The 17,948-nt window shown below is 37.0% G+C and overlaps 1 protein-coding gene across 3 annotated transcripts in view; it reads right to left on the minus strand.

Moving 5' to 3' along the window:
* RIMS1 (regulating synaptic membrane exocytosis 1) overlaps window positions 1–17,948 on the minus strand; it is a 486,979-nt gene that overhangs the window by 198,408 nt on the left and 270,623 nt on the right. The gene's annotated exons all lie outside the window — the stretch shown is intronic.

Here is a 17,948-nt window from a genome sequence, read left to right on the forward strand (position 1 = left end):
AACACACCCTGGCTATAAAATGCCTAGCTTGAGAAAGTTTGAAAGAATAAAAATACTCAAAGAATTTGTTGCTATCAAAGCACTCTGAAATTCTGACATACAGATATGGGAATTTCAAGTTGTGGTAATGAAAGCATTTACAATATAAATGAATGTAAGCACCCTATGAATGTTGCTATTCTTTGTCTCAAAGTGTGTTAGAGGACAAGCATGTATGAAAAGGATCTTTCAAGGAGAACTGGTCAGTACAACCTGCCTTGATCTGTACTATCTTCTAAGCTAGGGAGACCTAGGTCTCCCAGACCCTGAACCAACCACATGGAGAAATGAGTAGATACTAGGTATCAGAATAGCACATATACCAAAATGTCAGAGAGTAGGATATGGGCCAGGGTGAGGTAGGGAACACTTCAGAGAGTATCTTTTTAGGAGATGAGGGGAAAAGATGAGTGGGGTGATGAAAGGGAGATTAAAGAGAGAAATAGAAGGTAAAGGTAGGTCGGGATTAAGGATAGCGATTACTCTGTAAACCTGACTCACCGACCACAGAAGGTTTCTCCAATTCATACCCTCTGACTGATCCTACACATTTTCTATAGAGACCTAGCAAAGTAGGACAATATGAAACTGAGTGCTTTTCATGGTGCTGATATATTTAAAGGATAATCAACAGTTGACCATTTCAAGGGTGTGTTTTCAAGTGTGTTTTAAAGCCATTAAAGGTATCTATTTATTTGTCTTTATAGGATACAATTCAAGTAATGCTATCTAGTGAGTAACGATGACTTTTTTATTATCCTGTGGCCCAAATACCTAGCTTCTTACAATCATGGACATGAGCTATTTCTTCACTAAGAAAACAACCAGTAAAAAGGCCAAGTAGAAACATTAGGCCACATATGATGAGACTTCAAACAGCAAGTTATTAAAGAAAGCACAAAGTCAAGGAGAGAGGGAAGATCACTTAAATGATGTACAAGCTAATTAACTAAATGCTATATAGAAACTTGCACTTCTACTTCATTATTTTATACCCCATTTCCCTTTTCTATTTATTTGTATCCATTTTTTGTCTTTTTTGTTGTGTTTTGTTAGAAGTACTTTTAAAACCTTTCAAGAATTAAAACAAATCAGAACCAGTGATTTCCCAGAATAGGAGACTCCCTAAGTGCTACCTCAATTAAATTTCCAACAAAATCACATAAAGGGCAGTATTTTCCCTGGTTTCTATTATGACTAAAGGACCACAGTACTACTGGTTTGTTTATTCCTTCCTCAATTAATTTTTAAAAATGTCTTCTTAAAAATGATACGTGTGCTCCAGGTCCATAGTAAAACACACATAAAATCCTCCCTCTACCCAAACACAGTACAGTATTTATTTCAAACAATAAATACTACGTTACAAAGCATAAATAAGACAAGTGCAGAGCTGAAATCTACAGAAACCACAGAGGTGAGTGGTTGAAGCTGTCGGATCTGCTCACAGGGAGACCAGCACCGGGTAGAGGCGACTGCCACCGTGATACCCTGTCCTACTAGGAGAGAACACTCAGCCCCTGACGAAAGCTCCCCCAGTTAACAGGGCTCCAAGCAACTCCAGTCAACCTCCCAGGACTGCTGCCTGAAAGGTGCTGCACCCCTGTTATTTACAAAGCACAGGAAATTGTGGAAGAGAAAGAGCCTCTGCTATACACTCAGCTGAAATATCATTCAAAAAATGATAAACTAATGGTATTTTACTACTGTTAGACTCTCACGGAAAGAATTAATAAAAGATATATTCTAACAAAAAGAAAAATGAAGGCAAGAAAAAAGGGAGATATAGGAAGTAACTATAAACAATGAAATCAGTAAATCGTGTTAAACATGTTGGTAAATCTAAGTATTAACTATAAAAATAATATTAACATTTATTTACGTGACTGTTCAAAAACAAGCTGGGCCTGTTCCAGATAATAGTAATACTGAGGATAGAAAGCAAACAATAAATTCTGGAAGAAAGTTAAAGCATGCCAAGGTCCTCCTTCATAGAGGGCTCTAGAGGACTTTTAGATTTTGCTAAAAAACTGTAAAACTAAGTATTGCACTGAAAACCTAAGGTTTGCATTAAATGATAGGAAAAAAAAGATATAGTGTCCTAAGCTCTAAAATAAATGAATAGCCTCAGAAAATAATTAATAAGGGCGCCTGGGTGGCTCAGTTGGTTAAGCGACTGCCTTCAGCTCAGGTCATGATCCTGGAGTCCTGGGATCGAGTCTAGCATCGGGCTCCCTGCTCAGCAGGGAGTCTGCTTCTCCCTCTCACCCAACCCCCTCTCATGCTCTCTCTCTCTCTAATTCTCTCTCTCAAATAAATAAAATCTTAAAAAAAGAAAATAACTAATAATCTAATAGAAGGCATGAAAATGAAAAAAAGAAAAGCAAAGAAATAAAGAGTAAATAGAAAACCCAAATTATATTAGTACAAAGGAGTATGTTTATGGTAGGAGTTTAAAACATAAGGAAGACAGAAAATGAAGAATGCATCTTATTTTACCATTTAGATCTAAGTATAATCAACATTTCCTTTCAGTTCCTTTTTTGCATACATATATAAATATTTTTTAAAAACATTCAATATAGTATATATACAATTAGCAATACCTTTCAGCCATCACAAATATATTTTTATCAGTAAACATGAGAATATATAATAGAAGTTTTATGGCTACATAGTACTCCTTTAAACAGTGCCTTTAATCAGAAAATTGAGCTAGCTTCCAATTTTTACATTATAAACACTGCCATAATAATAAACATTTACCCATATCCATCATAAAGAGTTTATTCTGTCAAGATACTCTGTGAGATTCAATCATATTTTATAAACTAAACACAAATAGGTCAGTTAGAGGTAAGGATTCTGGCTAGTAAATAAATTTGACAGTTTACTCATTAATTGGGCTACAATTTCTTATGTAATTTTGATTCCAACCATCTAGATTGAGTTTGAGCAATTCCAATCACTATCCCAAGCACCCTAACTCATTGAAAAGTACAAAGTCTTGGATGATGATACTTAATGTACCTCATGGTTTCCCAAAAGTTCTTAATCTCTAATCTAATTCATGGCTTCCCAAAGAAACTGTTCTCTCTCTAATTTAGAATTTTGGGGGATTATACCAATTAAATTTTCAGCTCTTTCCTCTCTGATCACTCAGCTATTAGTTCTCCTTTAACTGTTTTTGTTTTTCATTACTATTGCTGATGTTCTTCTCTTTTAAATCTAATGGCAATTCTTTACTGTAATTCACACTACAATTTCTTCTGTGGATAACTGAATTTTTTCTCTTTCATTAAAATATACACTAAGTTAATATCTAGTGGTAATAATATTGTGGTTTTCTTTTTATAGTTCAAAGAATTAAGTAATGTCCAAATTACTAGAAATAATTAAGGAAATAGAATTCTGAGAACAGAAACAAAGTAAATAATTTCCTGCCATCCAGTGAACAGGTACCTATTGACTGAAGTACTTTTACCAAATGAACAATCATTAAATCGATAAACTAAAGGGATGCACCAAGAATTAGAAGACAGGAAAAGTTACCCTTTTTTAAACTCAATTATCCTTAACTATACTTTTGGGTACATGTTTTCTCTCTATTCAAATATACAATTTATTAGTTTCTTACTTTTGTACTTAGCTCCAGAAATTTAAAAATAGAGACAGATCTAGTAGTGCACAACTTAATCCAACAACTACATTTCTATGTATGTAACTATAAACTATTACTCCAAGTATAAAGCACTATATAAATGCAGAAACATGTCTTTACTTAAACTTACAATCAGCATAACACCGATCTGTACCTCTGAAACAAATAATACAATATATGTTAAAAAAAAAAAGAAGAAGAAGAAGAAGATAGCAGGAGGGGAAGAATGAAGGGGGGAAATCGGAGGGGGAGACGAACTATGAGAGACGATGGACTCTGAAAAACAAACTGAGGGTTCTAGAGGGGAGGGGGGTGGGAGGATGGGTGAGCCTGGTGATGGGTATTAGAGAGGGCACGTTCTGTGTGGAGCACTGGGTGTTATACGCAAACAATGAATCATGGAACACTACGTCAAAAACTAATGATGTAATGTATGTTGATTAACATAACACCAAAAATTAAAAAAAATAAACTTACAATCAATTTCCTTCGGGAAAAGCACAAGAATGCAAACATTAAAAATAAAATTAGATAGTTCAAGAGAACAGTAGAGGAAGTGAAATTTGGTCTTAGTTTTAAATCATGACTAGAGAAAGGAAGGCATTTAAAATGGTGGAACATCAAATGTCAAAGGATAGAGATGGAAAAGTATATGGTGTGCGTGAAGGGCAGGGTATAGATGATAATCAAGAAGAGCACAGTGTTAGAGAAGGTGAGTCTGTGAGGATAAAAAGGTGCTACACTGAGGACTGACAGGCTTGGCTTGGATTTTGGATTTCATTCTCTATGAAATGACCCCATCTGTAAGAGTTTTACCACTAATCCAACTGGGACAACCATTAGGACAGTAATAATTACTCACATTTGCAGAATATTCTAGACTCTGAGAATTACTTTCCTATCTATTGTCTCTACATAGGCATGGCTTCTGGTTTCTGTCCTAGCCATTTGCAATGTCACTTTTCTCTTCAATCCCTCTCTCATTTGTGGGCTCCTAAGCACTACAGTCAGCCCACAGAATTCACACTTGTTAGTCTGTCAGAAAATATATTTAAAGTACTTGGGTCAGAGTCCTAAAAATGTATCTGGATACATACAACTTTTAATTCTGTCCCCAAAACATAAGTTGAGTCATTTCAGATCACAAGTTGTATAATTTTGGATGCTTTTTCCAGTCAAATGTGCGCCCATATAAATAAGCAACTTTTTTTTTTAAATGGGATTCTCATATTATGATACAAAATTAAAATTCTCTTGGAAGAACCAGCACTTCATAATTTATAAAGGGTCAGGGCTGAGATCTGGAAAAGTCCTTGAATGAAGAATGTCAAGCTCTGCCATTCATAATCTTGACACTACACTGGAATTAGCATAAGAGATCCTTAAGAAACAATGAACAATGCTCAGGCCATAACCCAGAACAATTAAATCAGAATCTCGGTATGTGGGGCTTAACTACTGATATCATTTATAGGAAGCTTCTCAAGTGATTATAAAGTGTACTCAACTCGTCCTGTAGTTCTCAATTTAGCCACACACATTAAAATAAATTGGGGCATGGCTCCACAATGACTAAATCAGAATCCCTTTTGGTGCTGCTCTGACACTTAATTTTTAAAGAGGATTCTAAAGTATGTGCAAGGATGAGGACCACTCATATAATCCATCCTTCTTATTCTCTAGCCCAACGTAACTCAATTCTTGAAAGAACTGGGATTAAAATTGTTCCCATGATCTGTAACCTGTAGGCTCATTTTCTTCCACAAGTCTGTAGGCTTACCATTCCCAGAACACTGTATCTCATTGTGGGGAGGGGCAGAGGGAGAGAGAGAATCCCAAAACAGACTCCCCACTGTGCACAGAGTCCTACACAGGGCTCGATCCCAGGACCTTGAGATCATGACCTAAGCTGAAACCAAGAGTTGGATGCTTAGTCAACTGAGCCAGCCAGGTGCCTCCTCAATAAGATTCTTAAGGATCTTATGTTTTTTATGTATGAAAAACAATGGAGACAAATGCCAAACATTAATATTTATCATGTATGTACACAAGTATACAGAAGACCTGGTCTCTTTCCTACTATGAATGTTAACTGTTATGAACTTAATTGTGACCCCCATTCATATGTTAAAGTCCTCAGCCCAAGTGAGAATGTAATCATGTTTGGAGATAGGGACTTTAAAGAGATAATTAAATTAAAATGAGGTCCTGGGGCGACTGGGTGGTTTAGTAGGTTAAGCGCCTGACTCTTGATTTCGGCTCAGGTCATGATCTCAGGGTGGTGGGACTGAGCCCTGAGGTGGGCCCTGCGCTCAGGGGGAGTCTGCTTGTCCCGCTCCCTCTCTCCTCACCCCTCACTCTCTCAAATAAATAAAATATTAAAAAAAAACATTAAAATGAAGTCGTTAGGCTAATTTCTAATCCAATATGACTGGCATCCTTATAAGACGAGGAAATTTGGACACATTTACAGAAGAAAGGCAATGTGAAGACTCAGGGAGGAGATGGCCATCTACAAGCCATGGAGATAGGCCAGGAACATATCCCTCTCTCATGGATCTCAGAAGAAACCAACCCTGCCAATATTTTGATGTTGGAGTTCTAGCCTCCACAACTATGGGGAAAATAAGGTTCTGTTGTTTAGGCCATCGAGTCTCTGGTATCTTGTTATGGCAGCCCTAGGAAAAGTATATACTAGTATCTCAGACTCAGAAGATTTACTAGGATTAAAATTAATCTGCCCTTTGGCATGGAACAGGTGCTTAAAGGGGAAAAAAAAAAACCACACAAAAACAAAAACAACCTAACTACAGAAGTTCAACTCGGTAGAACAAAACACTCAAGGATGGTTACAGGCAATAACTATTAAATCCAGAATAGAAATAAGAACTAGATTTACTAGTACCACGATGTATGAAGAAGGATGATATAGAAGGGGTAATATCTGTAATGGCATCAGGGAAGTCAGTATCTAGAGATTCAGCTTCTAATTTCTGGACAGGGATTGGTGAGGGCAAGGTAAAATTTTAGTTCTAGAGGGACTTGGGCAGCAGAATCGGATCCAGGGACATAACCAAAACATGGCAAAAATCTAGTGCCTGGTCTCAGGAATATGTTAGAAGCCAGACTGCTAGGACTGGCTCTAGACTGCAGACAGAACAAGTAGCTGGACTGCTAAATGCTAGTACTCAGAAGGTCTGGCTGGAGCTAGGGACAAGATGAGTTCCAAGCTCTTCCAGCTACAAAGAGAAAATGGCTTCAGGGCAGGGAAATCAGGCAGACCTCAACACCCATGTCTCCTTCTCTGTTCAATAGTGTGTGAAAGGAGAGATTTTTTTTTTTTCCTTCTGAAGTCTCTCCCAGGCCGAAGATTCTGTTATTCTGTTAAACTGAACCAAAAGTAAGAACGACCTTTTCATTCACTGGATAAAATGGGTCAAAAACACTGCAGTATGATTCTGCATTTTAAAAGGATGTTGAAGAACAACTTACTGAGATAAAATAGTGCACTAAAATCTTCAATATCAAATCTTTTTCTAAATGTACTTTGAAACATAAATGTTTCCCCTTAAAATGACCTTTAGTTATAAACTTTTAAAACATTATGTTAAAACTGTAAGCATATATTACATATAAAATTTGTGTGATTATTTTTAAAAATGTAGCCCAGATTTTAATTTAGTTTCTCCTGATTCAAGAATAGGAATCTCTTTCAGATGTAACCAAATGACTAATATTTCCAGCTATGGATTATTTTAGGGAGAAATATTATTGGATATAATCATGTTGGATTTACAGACTTCATTTCTTTTCTTTTTATAGAATTTCCTTTTAATCACAACTCTTGTTTTAGAATCAAGGCGATTTTTTAGTAGTTATATATTAGGCAGAAATTATAACTCTGAAAAAGCTAGTCTCTCACCATGATGATTTCCAAAATTTGCTTAACATATATTCTTAGAAATTAGGAATTAGCATGTTAGCTCAGACCACACACACACACACACACACACACACACACACGTTATTTGTGTCCTCTCAATCTCTTCCTAAGATTTAAATTGCACAGATGATTAAAATAGCCAATGTCCATTCCATATCCACTGTAAGAAGAAATTAGTTCTCAGAATCCCTCTAAGGCGTATAAACTGTAACATCTAACACCCTAAATCATGCCTCTTTCATTAGTTGAAAGGGAGAAAGAAACTGATCTTTCTCTCAGCCATCCCAGACAGTAGTCTCCCTTCTCTTTTGTGACAATTCTCATCCCTGTCCTTTGTAATATCAAAGAAAACCAGGGCAGGTAAAACTGTTGGGCTTTGGTATTAAATGTCATCCTGCCCAACTGCTGGTCCTACAGCAATCTCTTTCCTCTGCATAGATTAAGAGGGTAAATTAAAGAAGATGTTAGAGAAATCATTTGGTTGAAAGTTAAGAAGTGGAGGCAGAGGTCTATAAAAGTGTGTTCGTCAGCATCTGTGTGAAATGGGCCAACCAGAAGGACCTGAAAGGAAACAGGACAAAAGAAATGAGATGGGTTCTTCTGAGAGCCCCCACTAAGGGCAGGGGTTGAGTTCTAATCATATATTCCCAAAGCCTGGTAGGTACCTGTCATATAGTAGGAACTCAGTAAAAGGTAAAAGAGAAGCCAATGCTGTTAGATTTTATGTGGATCCATCGCTGTTTGGAAGATGTGGCTGCTAAAATGCCATTTATGAAAGGCACTAAAACTGGTTACTTGCAACTTAATGAAGGGGACGTTAAATAGCAGTTTTTTATGTTTTCCTATTTTAATGGATGTCAAATTAATGCATGCACATGATGAAAATTAAAATAAATAAGGGCTTGATACATAGCCACAATAATTCATTTCCCCTCACATCCCTTCTGCCCACACTATCAATTCACCTTCTCAAACTTATTTTCAAATATTTATTTTCTTAGTTCTTCAAAGCACTCTAATTTTTAAAAATAATTTGCCTCTATATGTTGACTGCTTTATTGGAGATATTATCTGCTGCTTTCCAAATTTTAAGATAATACCTGTGGTTAAAACTCTAATTAGGGAATTTTATTATTTTTTTTAAAGAGTTTATTTATTTGACACAAAGAGAGGGAGAGAGAGAGAGAGCACAAGCAGGGGAGCAGCAGGTAGAGGGAGAAGCAGGCTCCCCTGTTGAGCAGGGAACCTGATTCCAGACTTGATCCCAGGACCCTGGGATCGTGACCAGAGCCAAAGGCAGATGCTTAACTGACTGAGCCACCCAGGCGCCCCTCATTAGAGATCTTAGCTCACCTTATTTACATCCTTTTGCTTTCAAATGCCAACAGTTTTATTTCTCCCTTTATACTTCTGTATTTAAATATACATAATCCTATATTGCTTGTCCTAAAATTTGAACAGGGTATTTTAACTTTTGAACATTCTAGAAGAGAATATCCATGTGCTTACCTGCACTTCTCCCCTGTCCAAGGCCTTTCACCTCCATATAGGTCAGTTTTACCTTTATTTTGATATGGACAAAATATTTATATTTAATTATGTAAACATATATAAATATTCAATGTGGAAGAGAGTTTATTCTATAAATTGAAAAACAGTAAGGGGGCACTTAACAATATTATTATATATAAATACTCCAGAACCAGGTAAAAATAATGTGCAGAAGTTAAATTTCCTTTTCTAGGGATGAACTATCAGGGTTCATGTTCACTCCGAGGAAAATGTGCCTACATTAATAGTTGAATGGGCTGTATCAGTTAATAAAATAATGTTACATTTTTGTTTGCGTCATACTTGAAACTTGATTTTCCTTAACAGGTTTTTTTGTTTTTGTTTTGCTTTTCTGTTTTTCTCAGTGTTTGTTCCTTTTTATTGTTGAAAAAAGAGACAGCCTTTCCTTACCCGGTCACTAATGTCATATAACTCATCAGTCACTGGATATTTCTTAGAATCCATGACATTATTCTTAATAAAAATTTTCTTCAAGGAGCCTCCTGGAAATGGTCTCCAGTTTTAATTTTTACAGATTGCTTTCTGCACATAATGTCATTCAGGGATTTCTTTGCCCTGGATTCCTGAGTTAGCTCCACTATTTCTTGTTTCACATTTGTCCCACTTTCTTATTATTCTCAGTTTTCTTGAGTGATACATCTTTAAATAATTTTCTCAGAAGGAGATTGCAAAGTAGGTTTCCTGAGAACTTGGAGTTGATTGATGGTTTAGATGTGCACAGAATTGTAGTTTCAAATGGTTTTGCTCCATTTACTTTAAAGGCATTGAACAGTTGTAGTCTAGAATCTACTGCTGATGGGAAGTCTAAGGGCAGTTTAACTCTTATTGTTGTGTATATGACCTAGTTCATTTCTTAACCTCCAAAAGCTTATAGATCTTTCCCCTTTTCCTTGGCATCTTTAATGGTGTTGAACTTTTTCCTCTGTTTCACAATTATGACCTCTGGATCATCCTCTGAGCTCCTATGTGTTTCCTCATGGGTCAGTTTCACGTTTACTTCTTTTTTTGGACCGAAAGGAGTTTACAGGCTTTGTGTCAGCTGTTACTTTAATGTCTCAGATCAGGTTATTTTACTTCCTGGCTAGGAGAATTAACTCATCCCTACAGCAAGTTTATGATCTTGAGTCTGGTTCTATAGTCTCGTATCTTGTCCAGGTATCCCTGTCCAAGCGCTTCAGTGTTACGGGTTTTGGTACCCAGAGCTTTCCATTTAAGCTTAGTTAATAACTTTAATTTTTCAAAAAATATTTTACACAGAGTATCTGTGCATTGGGCAAGGAAGCTGCCCTGGGGATGGGGGCTTAGGCATTTCAGGATGTGTCAAACCTGACCAGGAATGTAGCATTTCATACTGTTTGGTTTCTGAGCAGCCTTCTGCTCTTGAATTAACTTCTTACTTTTAGGATCTACTTATTTCTCTTGTTTTTTTTTTTTTTTAGTTCCTCCTGCTGGCATTCTTCATAGTTTGTGGCCTTTGTTGTTCATTCATATTTAAGACTGACTACAGACTGGATTTGTGTAGCTGGTGAGAATTTCCACGTAGGTCTTTTTAGCCATGCTGCTGTAGTGGACACTAGCAGTGTCTCCAACATCTGTGAATGAATGGAGCTTGTGAGCTGGCAGCCTTCACTTTAGGGTAAACAACAGATGGAAGTCAGCATTAAGCGGTAAGCGTGCGGGTGCTGCATCTCCAGAATCTCTTGAGTTTTGCTCAGGCAGTTCACTGGATTTCTTCTTGATTTCTACCTGGGAAATGGTAGAAATCAATGTGGGGCTGCTCTTGCTGTATGTAAGGGGGTAAAGAGGAGGAGGGAATGGCAAGGAGAACAAACAGAGTGATGCAGTTGCTCTGTCAACAAATGTTGAATGAATCTGCCAATCTGAAGCTCTCCTCACTTCCTGCTCCACAGAACCTGGCATCTGGGTCTTAAGTCTCTGTAAGGTGCTTCATGGCAAACAGTCTTCTTCACCACCACACCCTTGTTTACTTGGAAACCTCTTACGTCTAAAAGTAGGAGCTAGAGTATTATGCTAAGGGAAATGTGTCAGTCAGAAAAGACAAATACCATATGATTTCACTAATATGTGGAATTTAAGAAACAAAAGGGATGAACATAGGGGAAGGGGAAAAAAGAGAGAGAGAGGGAAGCAAACCATAAGAGACTCTTTCAACTACAGAGAACAAACTGAGGGTTGATGGAGGGAGCTGGGGGGGATGGGCTAGGTGGGTGATGGGCATTAAGGAGGGCACTTGTGATGAGCACTGGGTGTTATATGTAAGTGATGAATTACCAAACTCTATACCTGAAACCAATTTTACCATATATATTAACTAACTAGAATTTAAATAAAAACTTGAAATAAAAATAAATAAAAAAACACAAAGTAAAGAAAGTGGGTAAAAGTAGGCTACTTTCTTCTTTCCATCTTCCGAAAACATCTCATCTGCTCATAGCTCACTTCCCTTTTCTTCACTTTTATGGGATCTCGTGGTAAGAAAAATAAATGCTTAGGTTTGGGCAGTCATTTGAAGACAAAGCCCTTTTAAGTTGTACTTGTTTTCAGGTTACAGTTTTTTTTTTTTTAATGTCTATAGCCAAATTCTTACCAAAGAACCTGATTTTATCTTGGTGCATCTTGTCTCTCTATAAAGTCCCCAATAAGAGTCCTCTGGATAGCCAATACAAAAATGTCATGAAGGCAGAAACCATGGCTATGTGTATGTGTGTGTTTACTTATTTAATCAGTGTACCTCTAGAACCTAGGGCCGCGTGCCTGGAATGCAGTAGGTTCTTATAGATATTTTGTTTAATATCACGTATATCATCCAATATTCATGTAATGTTACATATAAATTAATACATAAATAAATCTGACCAAATTTTAATTGCAAGCCCTCTTAAGTTATAGGAAGAAGGACTAAGACTACCAAAAGGATAAAAAATGCATTCTTTGCTGTCAAAATACACAAGTAAATCAGTAGCTTCTGGTCAGAATTAACAGTTCTGTGAGTAGTAGGCACTGTACTGCTGGAGCGCAAAGAGGATACTCCCAATACTTTTAGTTTAATGATTAAAGAATAATATAAAGAATTACATTTACATTTAAAGAATTTAGTACCTGATTTTTGTAAGTGTTCCCAACTCTTGTTCCTGATTCCCCAATGATTAAGTTGTCAGGTACCCTAACTTAATAGTCAATAATTCACAATACCTAAAACCTATACTCTGGCCCATGGAAACGGTCTTTGTGTTTAGGGGGAAAATTCACACCTGTTATTAAAGGTCCATAGTCTTATTTGATATCCTTGCAGGTATCATTTCTTAGAGTAATCCAGATATCACATGCTCCTAAAAGGACTGCTAACCACTGCCTAGCAGTAATAGTCACAAACAAACCAGTTGGCCCTTGTTATACAGATTGACTTCAGAAGCCATTCACAGAGTACTTTAAAAGTTTAAAGGTATAATCAATTTGTGTTGTATTTTCTGAGTTGATTCAAAGTCAGTTAAGCGGGAGGGGATAAAAAAGGAAATCCTGTTATCTAATTTCAGGCTCTTCTTCCGACTGGCTCCGTCTGAGGATTTATACTTTAAGTTCCTTGTTAAGTGTAAGTAGCTTACTCCCCTGATCAAGACAGCAATGCTTCTATGTTTCTTCTCAAAACTGATGCCATTTCTTTCTCTCCTTCACAATGGAGATCTTTGTCTCTTTCTTTACTCTCAGACCTCTCTACTCAGTTCCTTGAGGCATGAATCTTTCCTAGGCCTTGCCCCAATGGGTCATATTACACATTTCATTTATATTCAACTCTATCTTGTAAGCAAGAATTAGTTCACTGTCTTTCTTTTTCTTCTGAAAAGAGATTTATACTATTAATATTTATAAGCTAAGAGACAAAAGATGCCCAATTTTCCCCAAATGGCAAAAGCAATATGGCATTCACTTTGAAAACATGTGATAATTGACCTCAATTTTGAGACAAGCCCACTAGAGCTCTGTGTGTGCGTGTGTGAGTAAGAGTGGAATTATACCATACGTAAAAGATTATCTTGAATATAAATGCTGTGTTGCCTTCCAGATGCCATTTGACCAGGTTATCTTTTTTTGTTGAATTTTAGGACACAGCAAAATTATATCAATATATCTGGAAAAATATCCCTTTGAAGCATTTATTAAACTGTGGAGAAATGAAACACATTTCATTGTGTAATTTTTCTTTATTGCTTATTTCTCTGCAGAATTTAAGTTCTATGAGGGCATAAAAATGTATGTTATCTTTTTTCAACCTCAGTTTATATATGGAAAGTTCTAAATACATATTTGCTGATAAATAACAAACCAACTCCACATAATGATAAAATTAGAATAACATCAATGACAAAAATGGTATACATACAGTAAGTAGCTACCTTATGCCAGTGATATGATCTGAATGTTGTATCCCCCCCAAAATTCACATGTTGAAATCCTAACCCCCAAAGATGATGGTATTAGGAGGAGGGGCCTTTGGGATACGCTTAGGTCACAAAGGTGGAGCCTTCATAAATGGGATTGGTGCTCTTATGAGAAACCCCACAAAGCTCCCTAGCCCCTTCAACCAAGTGAGGAAATAGCAAGAAGGTGCTAGCTATGAACCAGGTAGAGGGTTTTTACCAGAACTCGACCATGGGGGCATCTTGACCTTGGACTTCCCAGCCTCTAAAACAGTAAGATATAAATTTCTGTCATTAATACACTACCCAGTCTGTGGCAATTTTTTTTGGGGGGGAGCCTGAAAAGAATAAGAAATCCAAGCATTGTATTAAATGTTTAATTTATATGTGTAACTCTTAAACTGAACAAATGAATGGATGTGATAACTGTGCTTTATAATAAATAAGAAATATATACTTGGTCTTAGTGAAGGCTCTAGTAAAGAGCTTCTAAAATCCTTGGGATTTCCCAAGTGATGAAAGCCGTGTTAGGTTAATGAGGTGACTTTTAGTATGTGTGCTTCACAAGGGAGAACTCACTAAGGTGACTTTTGGACCACACCTAAGGATGGGGGCTGGTTGCTTGGAGAACCAATCATGTGATTAGAGGATTAGAACTTTAGGTTCCAGCCACCTGACTTCCTGGGAGAGGGGGACTGGAGGTTGAACCAACTGCCAATAGCCAATATTTAATCAACTTTGCCAAAGTGATGAAGCCTCCATAAAAGTCCAAAAGTAGTAGGTTCTGAGAACTCCTGGGTAGGGAGCACATGGAGGTATGGGGGAGTGGTATACCTGGAGAGGGTATGAGAGCTCTGTGCCCTTTCCCCGGAACTTGCCCTATGCATCTCTTCCACCTGGTTATTCCTGAGTTATATCCTTTTATAATAAATCAGTTACCTAGTATGCAAATGGGTTTCCTAAATTCTGTGAGCTTCTCTAACAAATTAATCAAACCCAAGGAGGGAGTTGTGGGAGTCTCTGATCTATAACCAGTTGGTCAGAAGCATAGGTAACAACCTGGGCTTATGATTGGCATCTGAAGTGGAGGGCAGTCTTCTGGGACTGAGCCCTTAACCTGTGGGATTTGATGCTATCTCTGGGTAGAAAATGTCAGAAATGAATTAAGTTGAATTCTCTCGGACTTGCTTGTTGGTGTGGGAACTCATTCTGACATGTGTACACACACACACATATTGGAACTGAGTCCAGAAGCCAATATAATGAGCTATCATTAAAATGCAATTTTAATTTGTCTCCCACTGCCCTTTAAATTTTATTCCATGGGGATAATCTTCCCTTGACCCTGAAACTCACAACATGGCATCCTCTCTCCTAAGATATCTCTTCCCAAATCATTTTTCTTCTCCTCATCCCATTAGATCCTATAAGATATAAAAATAGTTTTTACCTTTTCTTTATATCTTATGCATATGAGTGATTATCTGACACTCACCGTCATGTTAAATATCTATGGTATAGATACCATGAGCAAAATCAAAACAGGAAGAATGTTAACGTAGCATCCTATTTCACAAGCATCATCTCATCAAACCACTTAATAATCTTACCATGTGGATAGCGGATACTCTTATCTCCATTGTGCCAACAAGCGAACTAGTACTTACGGAGGTTAAGTAACTTGTGCAGAGTCACAGGATACTGTAGATTATCGTGGCTGGTTCCCTAGATCATCCTTAGAGGACAATGGTGGGGTTTGGTAATAAAGGCATTAATAGATATTACAGAGAATGGAATTTCTAATTCATTTTGAAATAGGAAAATGTCTCTCCTATACTGATAAAAAGTATGTTCTTTACAGTTAATGTTTCATTTTGTAAACACTGAGTTGGGATCGGTTAAAATATTAGAATAAGGCAACTATTTGATTGGAGTTTATTTTCAAGACATTTATTGAAAAAGAGATTAATTGTAAGAGAAAACAGAGTTGTCTGCATCAGACAATGGCACATGTGATGCCCCTGTGTTCCCAGAAGAGATTTAATCTCCACTTTGGAGGTGTGTATAGTCGCCAACGTTCCTAGAATGATAATTCCTAAGGAGGGAAGACAGTATGCAGAGGCAGTAAGTTCCTCACATTACACCAGTTCCATCCTTCCAATTACCCATGCCACTAGTCATTTTTTCTTCCACAATCTGTTCGTATTGTAAATAGTTGTGAGATTCAATTCTGTTTGATTCTATGCCCATTGTAATTTAAAATACATATTCAGTAAGAACTGATGTAGAGTCCTTACTTTAAAAAATGGGAAAATATATATATATATCCATTAAGAGTTATCTGCACAAAAATTAAGCACGCCCATACATTTTTATTTAACATTTTATTATTTCAGGGGAGAAAAATATGTGTTTACAAAACAATACTAAGGCACAGAAGGCAGCAAGAGTATCCTCACCATGTGATTTTTAAAGATTTATTTATTTTAGAGTGGGGGGAGGTGGGGTATAGAGAGGGAAGGGCACAGGGAGAAGGAGAAGCAGACTCCCCGCTGAGTGTAGAGCCCCACTGGGGCTCCATCCCACGACCCTGAGATCACCAACCCATACAAAACCAAGAGTCAGATCCTCAACTGACTGAGCACCCAGGTGCCCCACCATGTGACTTTTAAAAAGCTCATCCACAATATGCATAAGTATATGCATACTGACTTATAAGTGAAACATAAGTCGTCAGAAGGTGTGCTTAAAGAGCCAAATGATCCCATATTCATATTATACTTTAATTTCTGTCTCCCACTGCCCTATCAATTTTATTCCATGGGGACAGTCTTCCCTTGACCCTGAAACTTACAACATGGCATCCACACTCTGCTAAGTAATCTCTTCCCAAATCACTGTCCCAAAACAGCTATTTTAACATGAGTTGCAGTAATTATGACAGAATGAACTTCCTTAATTGTTCCCAAATACACATATCTATTCATCCATACATCCACCCATCTATTTATCTAGACAGCTAGGTAGCTAGATGGATATATGTTTGTATATGTATATCTATCTATCCATATATATATGTAGAGAGAGAGAAAAAAAGTAGACAGAAATACAGAAAGGGAGAAGACACAGCCATGCAGTTTGAAGACAGAGAAGATGAGAAAGCCAAGTTACTTTTTTATAAATTTATAATATTTAGTACATAAGTTAGCAACTATAAGACAAGCCAAAAAACTCTAAAAATAGTCACCCCAAAATATAACTAAGAAACACTAAAACAAGGATGATGACCACCACCATCCAATTTAGGACTGTGGTCAATTTAAATGTGAGTGAACAGCAGAATGAAGTGAATCTTCAAAAGAAACACATAATTTCAACATTAAATTGAAGTATTTTCTAGCCCAGTATTAAGTTATCTAAAGGAACTTTCTGTGATGATTGCTCCCGAGCACTTGAAATGTGACTAGTGTGACTGGGAAACTGAATTTTTAAGTTTCTTTAATTGTAAGGAAATAGCAACATGTGGCTAAGGTATTGTACGCTGCAGAACAAGACAAAAAAAAAAAAGTTTGTTTATCACACAACGCTCCAAAAATGTTTTATAATGTGATAGGTAAAATAAACTTTTACTACAAAGTTACTATCAATATATATATCTGCATGGTATATTTTCTTCACAAGCTGTGAAGAAGATTTAACCAAAACTTGAAAAATACTACCTCTGTGGAGTATCACACCACTACAGTTTTAAAAAAGGTACATTCCCCTTTATCAGGAATAGTTTTGGTTTTCTAGAAAAGCATTTCCCCCCAAGTCCCCCCAGAATAATAACTTAAAAACCTAAGACTGTACACTGAATTTCCCAGAATGACAAGAGCCAAAGTCTTTAAGAACTCTTGTAACCCAAATTTGAAGCTTGTGATTATGTTTCAAAATTCTACCAAAAAGGAAGAAAGCAAGCAAACAAGCTAAAAACCTTCTATTCTCTTCCCCGTGAGCCTGTCTGTGAGCCTTCCACTTTTCCCCCCACTTCTATGGAACTATGGAAATATAACTGACATACAGCTCCGCGTAAGTTTAAGGTATGCGGCATAACGATTTGACATACATAGTGCGAAATGATTACCAAAACAAGTTTGGCTAGCATCCATCTTCTTATCTAGTTAGAATTTGTTTTTCCCTTGTGATGTGAACTTTCCGAAACTACCCTCAGAACTTTCTAACATACCCTACTGCAGTGTTAACTACAGTCATCACGTTGCTCCTTTCAAGCCGCGCTTTTCCCCCCTGCACACAC

Source organism: Eumetopias jubatus, unplaced genomic scaffold (assembly GCF_037043125.1).
Source record: "Eumetopias jubatus isolate StellerSeaLion01/CBP00866 unplaced genomic scaffold, mEumJub1_p1.0 scaffold_6, whole genome shotgun sequence".
Classification (NCBI taxonomy): Eukaryota; Metazoa; Chordata; class Mammalia; order Carnivora; family Otariidae; genus Eumetopias; species Eumetopias jubatus.